At 35.5% G+C, this 15,036-nt stretch overlaps 1 protein-coding gene across 27 annotated transcripts in view; it reads left to right on the top strand.

Moving 5' to 3' along the window:
• Positions 1–15,036, top strand: part of ROBO2 (roundabout guidance receptor 2) — a 1,334,178-nt gene that overhangs the window by 718,571 nt on the left and 600,571 nt on the right. The window lies entirely within an intron of this gene.

Genomic DNA, 15,036 nt, shown 5'->3' with positions numbered 1-15,036 from the left:
CTGACACTGAGCTAAACTGTGTCAGAAATGAAGCAGTAAAATGGATAGCTTGAGACACTGATAGACAGGAACCAGCAAAACAAGGAGTCATCTCAGCTACAAAGAGAAACTGTGTATTCCATGAACATAAACATATACAATGCTGTGACCTGGTGTTTAGGGAGGATGGTGTACTTAACGTTATAACTAATGTTAGAGATTGTACACTCTTAACTATACTGAGAGAAATAACTAAGACTTGGGAGAACCAACTCCACGCTAAGAGAAATAACTAAGAATTGGAGATTTGGAGACTGCACGTACCAGTTGTTCTGCATTCTATTTTTGCATAATAATAAACCAAATGAGGAGAGAAAAGAAATTTTAAATTTTCTTTTATCACGTGAATGTCAGCACGGAACCATTTCGGAGCATTTTCTAATGTTAACCGTTGTTCCAAAAATCTGTGTTGTTTTTGAACTATGGAGTTAATTCCATACTGGAGGGAGAAAAGACATGTTTTGGAATACACAAATACCATAAAGTGAAGACAAAGGTTTTAGTGAAATGGTCATTTCACTAGCCTGACCTTTGCTGTTTTGTCTTTTCCTCTTAGCCCTTTTTTTAAAGCCTTTTCTTTTTTTGTTGTTGTTTTTGTTTTTTAAATAAAAAAGAACAGAAGGTCTGTTATTTGGCAGTAAATTAATTTAGTGTGCTTCCTTTAAAAAGGCAAGAGACAAGGAGACAGGGTGGCTAGCTCCCTCTTTTAAAATGTGTGGTGGTGAAGTCTAAGGGAAGTGACCCGAAACTTCTAACACAAAATGCTTAACCGTAATGAAACGTTATTTCCTTCCATTTTTACTATCAGGCATTTAAGGTCAATTAATGTCCTTTGCATTTGAACTCTTAGTTATTATTTTAGACTTGTCCTTACTAATGTGCTTAAGCCTGCTCTCGGCTCATAAGACTTCCAAAATTGTTTCTTCCTGTTAGGGTTCTGTTAACCATTTTGAGCCTAGAAAACAAAATAGAATAGACTATGTCCCAAGTGACATCAATAATTAATTTTGTGGAAGCTTTCCAGTTCCCTTGGTGTAGCAAATCCAAATATAAATTTATTGTCAAGGGCAGAACTGATGTCCTGCTGTGACTTGGAAATTTGGTTAACATGATAACTAACAAAAGTTTCTAAAAGAATAGACAAATTGCTCCCAAATGAACATGAAGGGAGATGACATAACGTTAGACAAAAGATTCATGACTAAAGTGAATTTCTTTTGAAATGCAAACAACCTCAAAGAATCTTTACAGCTCTCTTAGGAAAAATCTCCTGGGTGGTATCATTTGTGCTCAGAGGTCTTAGAATGGGCTGGTAGGGTGCTAATGGAAAGCCTTACTGCTGTGGCATTTGGAGAATTACACGTACAAATCCCTGGAGCACTTACTGAAGATACCCACATAAATCACTGCATCGTTCCTTGAGAGGTATTTTTCTTATTGCTGCTTGTAGCTTGATGTTTTACACAACTTTGTTTCTTAAGAGGTACCTGATAAGGAAGCAGCCTCAATGCTGTCTACAGGCAGACACAATTAAATTCTGCTGTAAGCACCTCGGAGTTTCAATTTATGTATTTATTTTAGAAATTGCCTTCACTATGATTGCCACCACCATCATCAACAGTCAAAATTAAATGTTTATGGTAAGAAGAGAGACTCGAAAGACAGCAGAGTGTATATGTGCATATACATGGTGTTAAGTCAGTCTCTGCTTCTCTGCTTCTTGTTTTAATCATGAGATCCTACTGTAATTTTCTTCAAAACTGTAGGTTTTTCGTAATATAACTCCAACTCCATGGAATCCTTGTAGACCACTTAATATCCAGGGATGAATTTTGACCTTTATGATATACACATCTGTATCCTTAAAAGCTGTGTTATATTAAGGATGCTAGTGTGCTCTTTGAATAAAAGCAGAGGATTGTGATATTAGAATAAGGCAAACACCTTACTTCTAGGAAATATAGTAGATGAACTGCTACCAACGACAACCACAACTCTCTAGTCATCACTGGCCCCAGAAGACAACTGCTACACTGGGACAGCAGTTTCACATAAATAAAAGCATAATGGATTAGACCAGATGTGTCAATGCAACACTACCAAAGTAATCACCGTTTCTTATCACAGCTTTCAAAGTAGCTTTATTTCACAGACTCTGAAACCTGAAGCCATGATTCTTTATCTTCTGCAAAGGGCTCAGACTCAATTATTGATACAAGAGGTGAAATCCTTGGAAATATCTTCTGGCTGAGCAAAACAAGTAATAGAATGTTCTGAGGAGGACTAGGCTTTAGAAGTCACTATTTCAACTCTGTCATTTTACAGATAAAGGAACTAAAGTTCAGAAAAGCAAAGTATATTTATGAGACAGATGCTATTCATGTTATATCCTGGCATATAATAGCACTCAATAAAAACGTGTTAAGTGAATTGAACAAATTATCATTTTCCCTTTGATTTTCTTTATTCCAACCACTGTAACTTCTCATATTTAGGAGACCCATATACAAATAGGTACAGACATTTTGACTAAGATAATATATTTCAGTGTTTTTCTTTGGTATAAAAAGCTGCTGTTATTAAAGCAACAGGTTTTTAGAAGGGAGGTTAATGGATTTTTAACTACAAGAATAGAGTCATACTGCAACTTATCAAACATTCAGATAAAAAACTAAATTACATCAGAAGCAAAAAGTCATGTAGCTCAAGCATCAATTCTCATTTAAAAGCATTTCTGGAGACAAGGCAAAATATAATTCTCTTCTCAGTGGAAGCACTACCATTTTTAGGAAAATTAATGTAGAAGCCTGACAAACAATAATGTTCATAATCCCCTCATATGTCTTTCTGATGACAACAGTGATGACAACATCATATTACAGAAAGAAATTTCTGCCTGAGCAAAGTAGGTAGGAAGAATTCACCAAAAACGCAGAATGCAGTTAGGCCTCTATTCTGAAGTTGATAGCCCAAATGCTCATAAAGTGACATCTGCACATAGCTGCCATTGTGTGTGTAGGAGAAGCTGATATTTTGGTTGCTAATCTACTACTTCCAAAGTTCATGTGAAAGCACACACAGAAATTATCAGTAAACAGTCCAGAGAGCATAAATAGTGTCCAAAGTAAATCGGACAATAAATGTAAAACCAAATTCTGAGGAGTAAATTACTACATGGCAATTGCTAAGTTGCTTAATTTAACTTTTGATGTTAAATGATAGGAACTGTTAAAAAAAATTTTTGCCACATTTATGTCAGTATGGTACTTCATTTTATTTTTTTTTGAGATGGAGTTTCACTCTTGTTGCCCAGGCTGGAGTGCAATGACACCATCTTGGCTCACTACAACCTCTGCCTCCCAGGTTCAAATGGTTCTCCTACCTCAGCCTCCTGAGTAGCTGGGATTACAGGCATGCGCCATGACGCCTGGCTAATTTTTTTTTTTTTTTTTTTTTGTAGTTTTAGTGGAGACCAGTTTTCTCCATGTTGGTCAGGCTGGTCTCTAACCCCGGACCTCAGGTGATCCACCCACCTCGGCCTCCCAAAGTGCTGGGATTACAGGTGTGAGCCACTGTGCCCAGCTTTAGTATGGTACTTTATTAACTATAGTAGTTAGGAGAGTCCTCTGAGCACTGACAGCTAGCTGTAGGACCATGGAAGATCCAATTCAGAACTCTCATAAGGTGGAAGTCAAGCACCTGTATTGTTCTCAGATACACACAGTGCGTTTGATTAAGTGTGTGTGTCTGTGCACCGGGGAGAGGGGAAGTCACAGCTAAGCTGGCTAAAAGTTCTGTGGTGTGAATTAAGGAGGCCGCATTGCATTGTGTCATACAAGACAAAAGTGAAGTGGGTAGAAAGAAATTAGAAAGATGAAACTGCAATAGAAGCTACAAAGCAAAGTTAGGAGCCCAGTGACTATTAAATCACATGACTTTCTCTAGCTTTTGTTTCAGTGAAACCAAGTCTGTGGAATATTCCTCTCTACATTCTCACGTTCCAGCTTTCTATCTTCTCAGCTTGTTTTTCTTTTATTCTGTTTCATTTCCTTACTCCTCCTCATAACCCACTATGGCAAATCAACAAGGAATTGCCCATGAAATCCCCTTCTTCAGCAATTGTCAACATTTTTCTTGAGTTAAAACTGTTGGGCTCATGCTCCCTGTTGTCAGAAAACAATGATTAACATTGAGTGAGTCCACATAGTATGTAGTGGAAATAAAAGGGACTTTGGAGTGAATCAGGTCCAAGGCTCTTGTTTATTTCTGTACTCTTCTGCCAAAGTCACTTCATTTTTCAGAGCCTCAGTTTTCTTCATTCATAATGGATCACCTTTCATTCCATCACTGATCTGTTTTAAGTCCTCCAAAAACTTAACAAAACTCTCTATCATCTAGACTGGGCATGGTGGCTCGCACCTGTAATCCCAGCACATGGGAAGCTGAGGCGGGCAAGTCACCTGAGGTCAGGAGTTCGAGACCATCCTGGTCAATATGGTGAAACCCCATCTCTAATAAAAAAATACAAAAAACTAGCTGGGCATGGTGGCACACACCTGTAGTCCCAGCTTCTTGGGAGGCTGAGGCAGAAGAACCTCTTGAACCCGGGAGATGGAGGTTGCAGTGAGCCGAGATTGCGCCACTGCACTCCAGTCTGGGCAACAGAGCAAGACTGTCTCAAACAAAACAAAATAAATCGGTATCTCTTGCTTATTGTTTTCTTGGTCCTATGCAAACAGGACTTTTCACTGTCCTCAGATTATGACTCTATGTTGCCTTACATACAGCTGAATATTTGTGAGATGTTTTCTTCCTTTTAAACATCTTCTAATATCTACCTTCTCTGTACCTTTTATTTTGTGTGTGTGGCTCTAAAAAAACCAACATATCCTTCTTTATTTCCAATACTTGATGTTCACACTAACTAAGGTTTTGGTACAACACAGGGCACTGAGTATGTACAGTATAATTGTACAGCATAATATGAATTTTTTCTAAGATTTTGGTCTGGTTTTCATATGTTTCCCTGTACAAATATTGCTAGTGATACATTTCAATCTTTATTATGGATGTTGTTTTAGACGGAAAGTAACAGACTGATGAGACTATATTTCTCCAACTTGATTTAAGAGGCCCATCACCTTTCATTGTGCATGTGGGCTGTGTGGCGTATGTGTGTATTTAGTACTTATTAATAGTCACGAAGACTGGCTGGCCTCAGTCAGGTCTAAGGTGCATATGAAAGAGTTCCCAAAATAGATCATATGTTAGGTAATTTGGGGAGCTATTAAGGTTGGAGATAATTTTCTTTTTTATTTATTTAATTGAATGTAGAAGAAAAATGATGAAGGAAATTGGGTAGTGACATAGAAATTGAAATCTGGCTAATTCTTATATTTTAAAACAGGAGAGCTGTAAAAAGATGAGAGTGAAACATTCTTCCTCTCTAAGACAACATTAAATAAATCGTAGAGAAAATGACTGAAATCTCCTACTTGCTGCCATAGGCAGTTGTAGAAGTCTGATTCTGTGATAACCTTCAGTACATTTTGCAAGAGGCATTTTATAATAAATGTGAACAAAACCAGGACTGAATACTTTATATAACATTTCCACATACAGACTATAGTTATTGAATCTTTCTTCTAGCATGTTCATAGTATAGAATTACTGTTAAATTTTGATATGATTCTTCTTATACAAAGAATTAAAAATATGCTAAAATGTAAACAATTAAATTATAACCAGAAACCACTAGCCACTGCAGTAACTGTTAACTAAAGATAATATCTAAATTACTAAAGATGTCTTGGGTAAAGTGATAGACATTTTTAAAGACTAATTTATTAATAAGGTGTTTTGATTAATTTACGTAGGTCTCCTATCCTTGAGCTATACAACGAAAAGATGATCTTAAAAATACCATTCAGTTCTGAAATTCTAAAATGGATTTTTCCAAGTAAACTTCATACATTTAAATTTTGTTTGCATTTAGATATACACATACTTATTTGTGTGTATGTAAATATATAATAAACTTTTCACTTAAACAGGATTAAAATGCATATTACCAGTTTCTAATATTCTACTAATTTATCATTAATTCACTTGGCTTTTGGTATATACAAAGTTATTTTCCCATTTTGAATTTATCAGAACAAGTAATAGCTATATTCATTTCCTAGCATTGCCGTAACAAAGTAACACAAATTTAGTGGCTTAAAACAAGAGGACATTTATTCTCACAGTTATAAAGACTAGACTTCTAGAATCAAGGTGTTGGCAAGGCCATGCTCTTGAGAAAGGCTCTCGAGAAGAATTTGTTCTTGTTGCATTGGGTGACCTGATATTCCCTGACTTGTGGCAATATACTCCCAACTCTTCCATAATCTTCATATAGCTCATGTATCTCTGTCCAAATTTCCCTCTTTTGATAAGGACACAAATCATTGGATTGGGGCTCATTCTAATCCAGTATGAACTCATATTCACTTATTATTGGATTATATCTGCAAAACCCCTATTTTAAAATAACATTCCATTCAGAGATTCTAGATGGATATTCATTTGGAGGACCCTCTTCAACTCAGTACAGAAACACACAACAGTCATTTTGCTTTAGCCTACAATACCCATATTGCCACCATGAATTTACACTATTTCCTCCAAAAGCAAAGGAATCTGTAGGAGGTGGATATGCATCATAGTAGGTACAGCTGTTTACAAATATTTCCAGCTTTCTGCCAGCCTTGAAGGTGGAACTTGTGTTTTAGTTTGGCAGTAAATATAAAAGAAATTGTGTTATTTGTTCCAGCCAGATTTAGCAACCATATTTTGCCTTTTCATTTGTTTGGAAAATGAGTGCTTTAGCAGCCTAGGTCCTGGAATGAGGATGATGTAGAGGAGTTCCCAGCTGATGCCAAATATAATAAGAAATAACCATTTTTGCTTGAGAGCTTAGAATTGTTTGTATTTGTAGAATATTCATTCTCAATGTGGATGATGGGAAGATGGTTCTTGGGGCAAAAAAACATACCTTTCTCTTTTTATATATAAAGAACTTTTAAAATATATAAATTACATATTTACAGTAAATATGTATAAGCATACATGTTTATTATATAATAGTGTATAAATTATATATGACTTACATATAATATATGTAATAAATAATATTTACATATATACATATGTAAATATATATAATACACATTATATATGCAATATGTAATATGTTATAAATAATATAGATGTAGTTTATATATCATTTTGAAATTCCATGGGAGGTACTAGACAGAAATGTCTAAAAATGCTCCTGTCTTAGTCCATTCAGGCTGCTATAACATGATACCATAACCTGGGTGGCTTATAAACAATAGCAATTTATTTTTCAGTTCTGGAAGCTAGGAAGTTCAAGGTCAGGGCAAAAGTAGATTCCGTGTCTGGTGAGGGCTCTATTTCTGGTTCATGAGTGGTACCTTCTCACTGTCTCTTCACTTGGTGGAAGAGATTATTTCTCCAAGGTTTCTTTTATAAGGACACTAATGCCAATCATGGGGAATCTGCTCTCATGTCCCAATTACCTCCCAAAGGCCCTACTTTCTAACGCTATCATATTGGGGGTTAGGATTTCAACATGTGACCAGCTGGGCATGGTGGCTCACACCTGTAATCCTAGCACTTTAGGAGACCAAGGCAGGTGGAATCACAAGGTCAAGTGATTGAGACCATCCTGGCCAACATGGTGAAACCCTGTTTCTATTAAAAATACAAAACAATTAGTTGGGTGTGGTGTTGTGTTCCTATAGTCCCAGTTACTCGGGAGGCTGAGGCAGGAGAATAGCTTGAATCCGGGAGGCAGAGGTTGCAGTGAGCTGAAATTGTGCCACTGCACTCCAGTCTGGTGGCAGAGCAAGACTGTGTCCAAAAAAAAAAAAAAAAAACAAAAAGATTTCAACCTGTGAATTTTGAAGCCAGTGAGAGGGGATGGGGAAAACATTCAGACCATAGTAGTTTCTTAAATAAATGAAAATGGAAAAAAATTTTGAGAAGTCACTGCTGGAGAATACATTAGCCTATCCTGGGTAATACCATAGGCTTTGTAGATACTGGATATGAGTTACGGCTGAAAACTATGAGACTTTCAAAGTTACATCAACAACTTGAGGTTTCATTAAATACTGTGAATTATGAAACTAAACCACCTTCATATGCTTTGTGAAAATTTAGTAAGACAATTAATTTAAAAGCTGTATTACAGTGCTTGTCATATAGTAATTATTTTATAAATTTAGGTATTATTATTCTTTAATTTTTATAATATTAACCATAGTTTAATGTCCTGTGAAGAAATATATTACAACATACAGTTTAAATAAATATTTAAACTTAGGCCAATATTCAAAGTAGCTGATTATATTTGTCAGCACAGGTGAAGTGCTAAAACAAAGAATACCAAACTTCCAGAATTTGACACATGACAAGACATCTATTGCTTAACTCACAGTACAAAGCATACAACAGAGAGTGAGATGATGTGAGTCTGCTTCCACACTCATCCTGAAATTAATGTGTTTTATCCAGTGGCTCTGTGTTTTCTATTTGGCCATCCAAAAAGTGAAGGGACAGCCAGAGTATGAAGGGGTATATTATAGGAGGGACCTTAGAGGGCAAATCTAGAAGTGCCTGAATTCCATTGGCTAAACTCAATCACATGGTCCAACACCACTGCAGAGAAGGCTGGAGAATTCTGTATGGAGTATGGAGGAAAGGAAGGAGGATTCTCAGATTACAATCAGCATTGTCTTTGCCATCATGATGGAGGATTATTAGTACACGTCAATGACCCTAAGTACTGCAAACAATTACAATGTACACTGGACCAAGTTCTTCAAATGCAACATCCAAATATCTTGCGAGTAGGCAACATTATTATCTTTGTTTTACAGTTAAGGTAATTGTCAAGATCGCACTGTAAGTACCAAAATTACAATGCAGATAGGTACTCAGCATCCTATTTCAGAGCTCTACCTCTATCTCAGTATTCTCTATTGTGTTCTTATTTAGGATGCCATGCATTATCCCTTCTCTTTGCAGAGATAATGGAGTGGAAATGCTACTTCAGTGTTAGATTAGAGAAGACTAATATTTTCCTGATGACAAGTGAATGGTTTACTTAAGAATACTGTGAAATCTTCTATGAAAAATCTTTAAAATAATATAGGTTTCCATCTCCTTTTTGATAGTTTAAATGTGACTCAGAATGAGGGCTGGTAAACAGACTACCAGAACTCCTATAAATGTAGTACCTCTAGCTTTGTAATGGAAGTGTTTTTAATGTGTTTGGTAGAGAAGGGAGAAAGAAAATAATAGGTAAGTTACAATCTGGACCTAAGCCAGCAATAGAGACAAGATAAAACAATAACAACAACTAAACAAAACATCCTTACACTTATCATGCTACAAAATTTCCATTGACATTCTCTATACTAGTCATACCTGAGAGCCTAATGTTTGCTCAAAGGCCGGAGAAAAAGATTACAGATGAGTAACCTTAGAAAAATGAAAAATTAAGATAAAAATTTGATGAAACATTTTTTCACATTGCTAAAACCCAGAAATTTATTTGAATGACAAATATACTACATAAAGTGTAAAGCTATTTACATTTTGTATTTCTGATGAATATAAGAAACTAGCCATGTGAACATTTTTTTTAAATGATGGTAAAAGTAAAAGCAGGCCGATGACGTGAAGAGTTCTATAAAATCTGTATCTAGTGTTGTCAAAAACTGTACTAGTATTTTTCATTATTAAGTATTTGGTGCTTTGGATCTTTTACATTTGTATTAGTATATAATGAAAATGCCAACATTGCTCAGAGAATAAAGATCATTCATTGATATCAATCTTTTTCGCTAAGTAAAAGACTAATCAGTAGAGATAAAGATTGTTCATTGATATCAATCTTTTTCACTAAGTAAAAAACTAACCACTTGAGAGAGAGACTTCTCACTCAAATTGAAATACTATCATATAAAGTATGTGATACATTATTCCTTTATTTGCAAGTTTGTCTATAAACTTGAGCCATGGAGATTCTTTTCATTTATTTCATTTTATCACTTATGGAAGACAATGTGTATTTACATCTCTAATTTGAGCAAAATTATATTACTTAGATTTCCCGGCTGGTATGTATCTAACAACAAAGAATCTGCTATTCTTTGTAAAAAGAACTTCAGGTACTCCATAAGTAGTCAAAATTTGTTTCATCAGGTGAAAATAAAAGAATTTGGATATTGGAAGAAAATCAGAACCTGCTCCAAAACAGATTAGTTCTTCTATATGATAAAAACATAGACAGTTCAATTAGGTTTTATGTACTCTTGGATTAATTCCATAATATTATTGCAAGGAAGAATAAGCATCTTTTTCCAATTTGAAGAACGCTTTCTGAAACATGCCTAAAAGAGATTCAGTCGGCATACAACTGTAAGAATTCACAGGTACCCATAGGACACATGGGTATCATTGGCCTTTTCATAAATCCTTGACAATCCATTCTTTATATGAACAACAACAAAAAATCTGTTTTGGATTTAAAATAAATTTTCCTATTAGGATTACAAATATGTGTTACTAAAATTCAATTATACAAATTCCAGATTGGAGCAGATGGACTTGGAAACATTTGGCAAAGAAGCAAAGGGACTTTTTTGGGTTCACGAAAGTGTGATGCAAAATTAGCAAATAATGTATTACTTTATGTCATTGAAGTTAAGCTATATACTAAAATAATAGCTTGACGTCAGTAAAAAGAAATGATAAAATAATGGGCAGGAAAGAAAATCCTGGCACATATATTCACTCTAGCCTGTCACGGTGAATGCCTGAAGTTGCACTTTCAGATAATGAGCGTTTTTTGCAAGGCTGATAATTCTGCTTATTTTGTAAAACCATTAGCCTAGTATAGATGAGGGATTATCATCTTTGATACCTAAGAGCTACCTTTTAACTTTAGGTTTTCAATTTACTAAGATGGGGCTGAAGGGGTAATGGACCATCTTGAACTGACACTATGACAATAAATGAAATCTCATCAATGACCTCTAAGGAACCTCTAAGTAACTTTTAAAATTAAAAATTTTAAGGTATACACACTTAGAGAAATTCGGTCTCAATGTTACCTACCACTTACTGTAATATTTTGTTTATTCAAAGTTATGCTAATTTAGAAGTATCACTGAACTCTTCAATCAAGATACAAAATTATTTTCCAAATAGATTTTGGACTCTAAAAAAAGAAATGTTTTCTATCTTGGAAATGTGATTGTATTCTGTAGAGAACACTCTTTTAAATGAAATATTATTGTATTTTAGTCAACTTAAATTCCAGATTAATAACTCCATGTAATATACCAAAAATGCTATTCAGAACTAGGTACACAGATAGACTTTATAGAGAGAGACAAGTCTTGGTGACTACTTCAAAATGAATTGATTCAAATCAGATACTTATAATATACTTCAGAAGAACAATATTCATTTTACCTTGGCTCCCTCAAATCCTTTCTGGAACAAGGTCAAGTGTAATAAAAAATCACGTAAGGACAACTGAGCCGTCTCTCTTTGATCAGGATTTTTAATGCTTCACTTACCTTAGTTGTCCTGTGTCCTTTTATAGATAATAACCCACATGTGTCATTTAATGTGACGTTTCTGTTTAGTATAATAAGACAATCTTATATAGAAAAATTGAAGCTGAGCAATGGCTTTAAAAAGATTCTTCAATTTTCAAGAAAAAATGATCACATTTCTATATATTTTGGTACACTGGAGTTTTCTTTAATTGATCTGAGTAATGTATTATAGTGTTACACTATTTTGTGGTAGGTGTCTTAAATCAATCCCAAGAGGTTCTTGAGGGCATAGATTTTGTATTCAGGTCAGGATTCAAAGGAAGATTGTCCCTTTTACTAACTGGGATTGGTTATCTAATCTTCATTTTTCTCATCTGTACAATGGGAATAATAACAACATAAGGCTCTTGTAGAAATTTAACAATATGGTGAATTTTTTAAAATGAGAAGAATTCCCTGACATGTGGTTAGTACTCACCACATGGCAGTATATGTTAAAATTAGTATCATGGATCAAACCTTTTATTTTACTATATATGCCGCCTTGCAATTATAACACGAGCAGGCTGAAAAAAGTAGATTAGGATTTTGCAGTTTTTACCACATCCTTGGGGAATCTGGTATGAAAAAGAAATACTTAACATGTTACACTGTGCAGATTTCCTTCATATGGTTATTTTACATTTTTCCTGGAATACCACTACTCAGAAGTTCAATCACAAAGGCCATTTGATCACCTTATCCAAATTACAGTTAATGATAGTTTCTTAGGATCTTAGGATGTATTAAAATACATAGGCACACTTTGAATATATAATACCATTGCAGGTTTTACACAAAAGAAGCCTAGATTTCCATCTACATTTATCTATTCAGCTGCTTGTTTAGATAAGAAAAAACAGTTTATATTTAGAAAGACATTGAAGCCAGATACCATTTGATTTTTCTGTAGCTTAAGCTCTCTGATTTGGTGGTCATGGGCTTCATTGTTCTTAGCCATTGCTGTTTCTTTTTGGCTTAAGGAAAACCTTGAAATTGATTTTTTAGCTAAAAAAAATTTAGCTAAAAAAGAAATTTTCTACTAGAAGCTTCAGATTTTAAAGACTTGCCTTTAATTAAACATTTGGAGTGAGAAATCAATTTTTTTACAGGCAGTGCTCACTAAAAGTGTGTTAAGTATAATTGAAATATGCACATTTTCAAGTTAGATCTTATCCTGCATCTCAGAAGGTGGTGTCTTTGTTCATTTGGAATTAGTGTTGTCCATAACAAATTTCTGACTGGAGACTCATTACTGTTGCTAATTTAGTGTGAGACATTTGGTCATAATCCTAAACTCTCACTTGGGATGAGATTCTTATAAAATAATATTTTTTATCACATTTCATATCAAATGAGATACTGACAAAGCATTCTTTTAAAAAGTCAGTTATGAACTTGACTATAAGAAAAGCAGAAAATATAGACTCCAAAATTCCCTTGGTACGGACATCATTCCGTAAGGTAGCTAGTGTATGACAAACAATAATAACAAAAAACATTTAAAAAATGGTACCAGTCTAAAATCACTGGCTTGCTTTTCACTTTTAGAAAGTAAAGTAGTTATGAATGCAAAATGTTGATGCTTGGTAAAAATGCTAGTATAACCAAAGAGATTTTCTTTATATAAAGCTCTTCTCTGCATGGTGTAATCTGTCATATCCCACACAAGGATAACTTTCTGTGAGTGAGGTAACATTTTCTGCCCTGAAGGACAATGGCAATTGATGGTATGTTGATCTCACCCAATCTATTCCTTCTGTTTCCCACACACATGCTCTTTCTGCCTCTGAATGATTTTATAGGTTACTTAAGGAAAGGCATTTGCAGATGGTGAGTCTATCAAGTATAAAATAGAATCTATATTTTGCCTGATAAATAAGTAGTCATGAGAAAACACTTCTAGTTGAAATACTCTGATGTCTTCCTTTCTGGGAACCATCTTAAAATTGAAGGTCTTATAAGTCTATATGATTTGTTAATTCCTGCATTATTTTATTAGGGAGACTCTGTTTTCAGCATATCTTAAAAAATTCACCCACATAAGGAAATTGGCCCGAGATAAGCTGGTGGTGTATATTACTTGGAGACATGAGCTAGACATTGCAAATCCTGAACTGGGTAAACCAAGCCCAAGTGTTTAAAATGAAAGTTTTGAAGAATTTTAATTATTTTCCCATTCCAGAGATAAAAAAGATGTTAATCTAGTGCCCTTTTGGATTTTCCTAGACCACAGTATTATTAAATTTAGACTTATTGGGCTTTTGGGTTGGTGGGGAGTGAATTAGTTTCTCCCTAATGCGTAAGCCTTTTTTCATGGGGTGCTAAAACAATAGCACATTCAGAATCATTACCGTGAGAATTCAAGTGATTCAAGTTTAGCAACCTAATGCACTTTTCTTCTATACAAGTAAATACTGTAGATCAAAAGTGTGCTGAAATTACTCTTAATGCTCTATGAGAAGAGCGGTTGTTTTATTCTTTTGCAAGGCTATTTCATTACAGTAATTTTTAAGCATGCTGAGGTACCATAAGATCTCTCCTAATTGCTTGAACGTCGCTGACTTAAAAACAAAAAAAAAAAAAAAAAAAACGCGCATAATATGCAAGGGAGAACTAAGTTAAGTAGCAGCCCCAAAATGTATCCACCAAAACAAAGGCTCTTCCTCACACTGCCCCTTAAGGAGAGAATCTTTCCTAATACTTTCCAGTAGGGGGAACTAAAGACTCACCATCCAGCATTTAGCTCAGCTCAGGGACCTGCGTGAGTTCCTATAAGCCGCCTTCTAATCATCTGAACAAGCATCAAACAGCTACCAGCGAGCCTGTGATCACACGTGGGCCCGGCCACACCGGCCACACCGGGGCACCGCAGACACTGGCATCCCTTTGATCTCACCTGGCCTTCCCTAATCATCCCGGTCCTGAATGGCATCACTTGGTAGTCTTGGCCTTAATTTTCAGGGTTTTGTCGTCTTGGGGCTGAAATTCGGCTTCTTTTTGAGCTTCCATGAGCTCAGCTGGGTTTTCGGCTTTCCACAACCAGAGCTTATGTTTTCCGAAATTCCTTATGGAGGTGCTGGTTTCTGGAGGGTAAAGACTTCGGGGATCCCTCGCCCCCAAACTCTGTGATCCCCGCTTCCCCATACTTAGCATCTCCTTCGGAACTCCCTCTCAGGGCGCGATCGCTCATCAAACTCATCTTTGAGGGGTCAAAAGGCAACCGAGTAACATAAGAGGGGATGCCACCCCTTCCTTTCCCTCCTCCCCTCCGGGATGCCGCAGGGGGCCATAGATCTTGGCTAAAATGAGCCGC

Source organism: Callithrix jacchus, chromosome 21 (assembly GCF_049354715.1).
Source record: "Callithrix jacchus isolate 240 chromosome 21, calJac240_pri, whole genome shotgun sequence".
In the NCBI taxonomy this organism is placed as follows: domain Eukaryota; kingdom Metazoa; phylum Chordata; class Mammalia; order Primates; family Cebidae; genus Callithrix; species Callithrix jacchus.
Note: the sequence above shows the minus strand (reverse complement) of the source record. Positions and strands in the feature narration are given on the sequence as shown.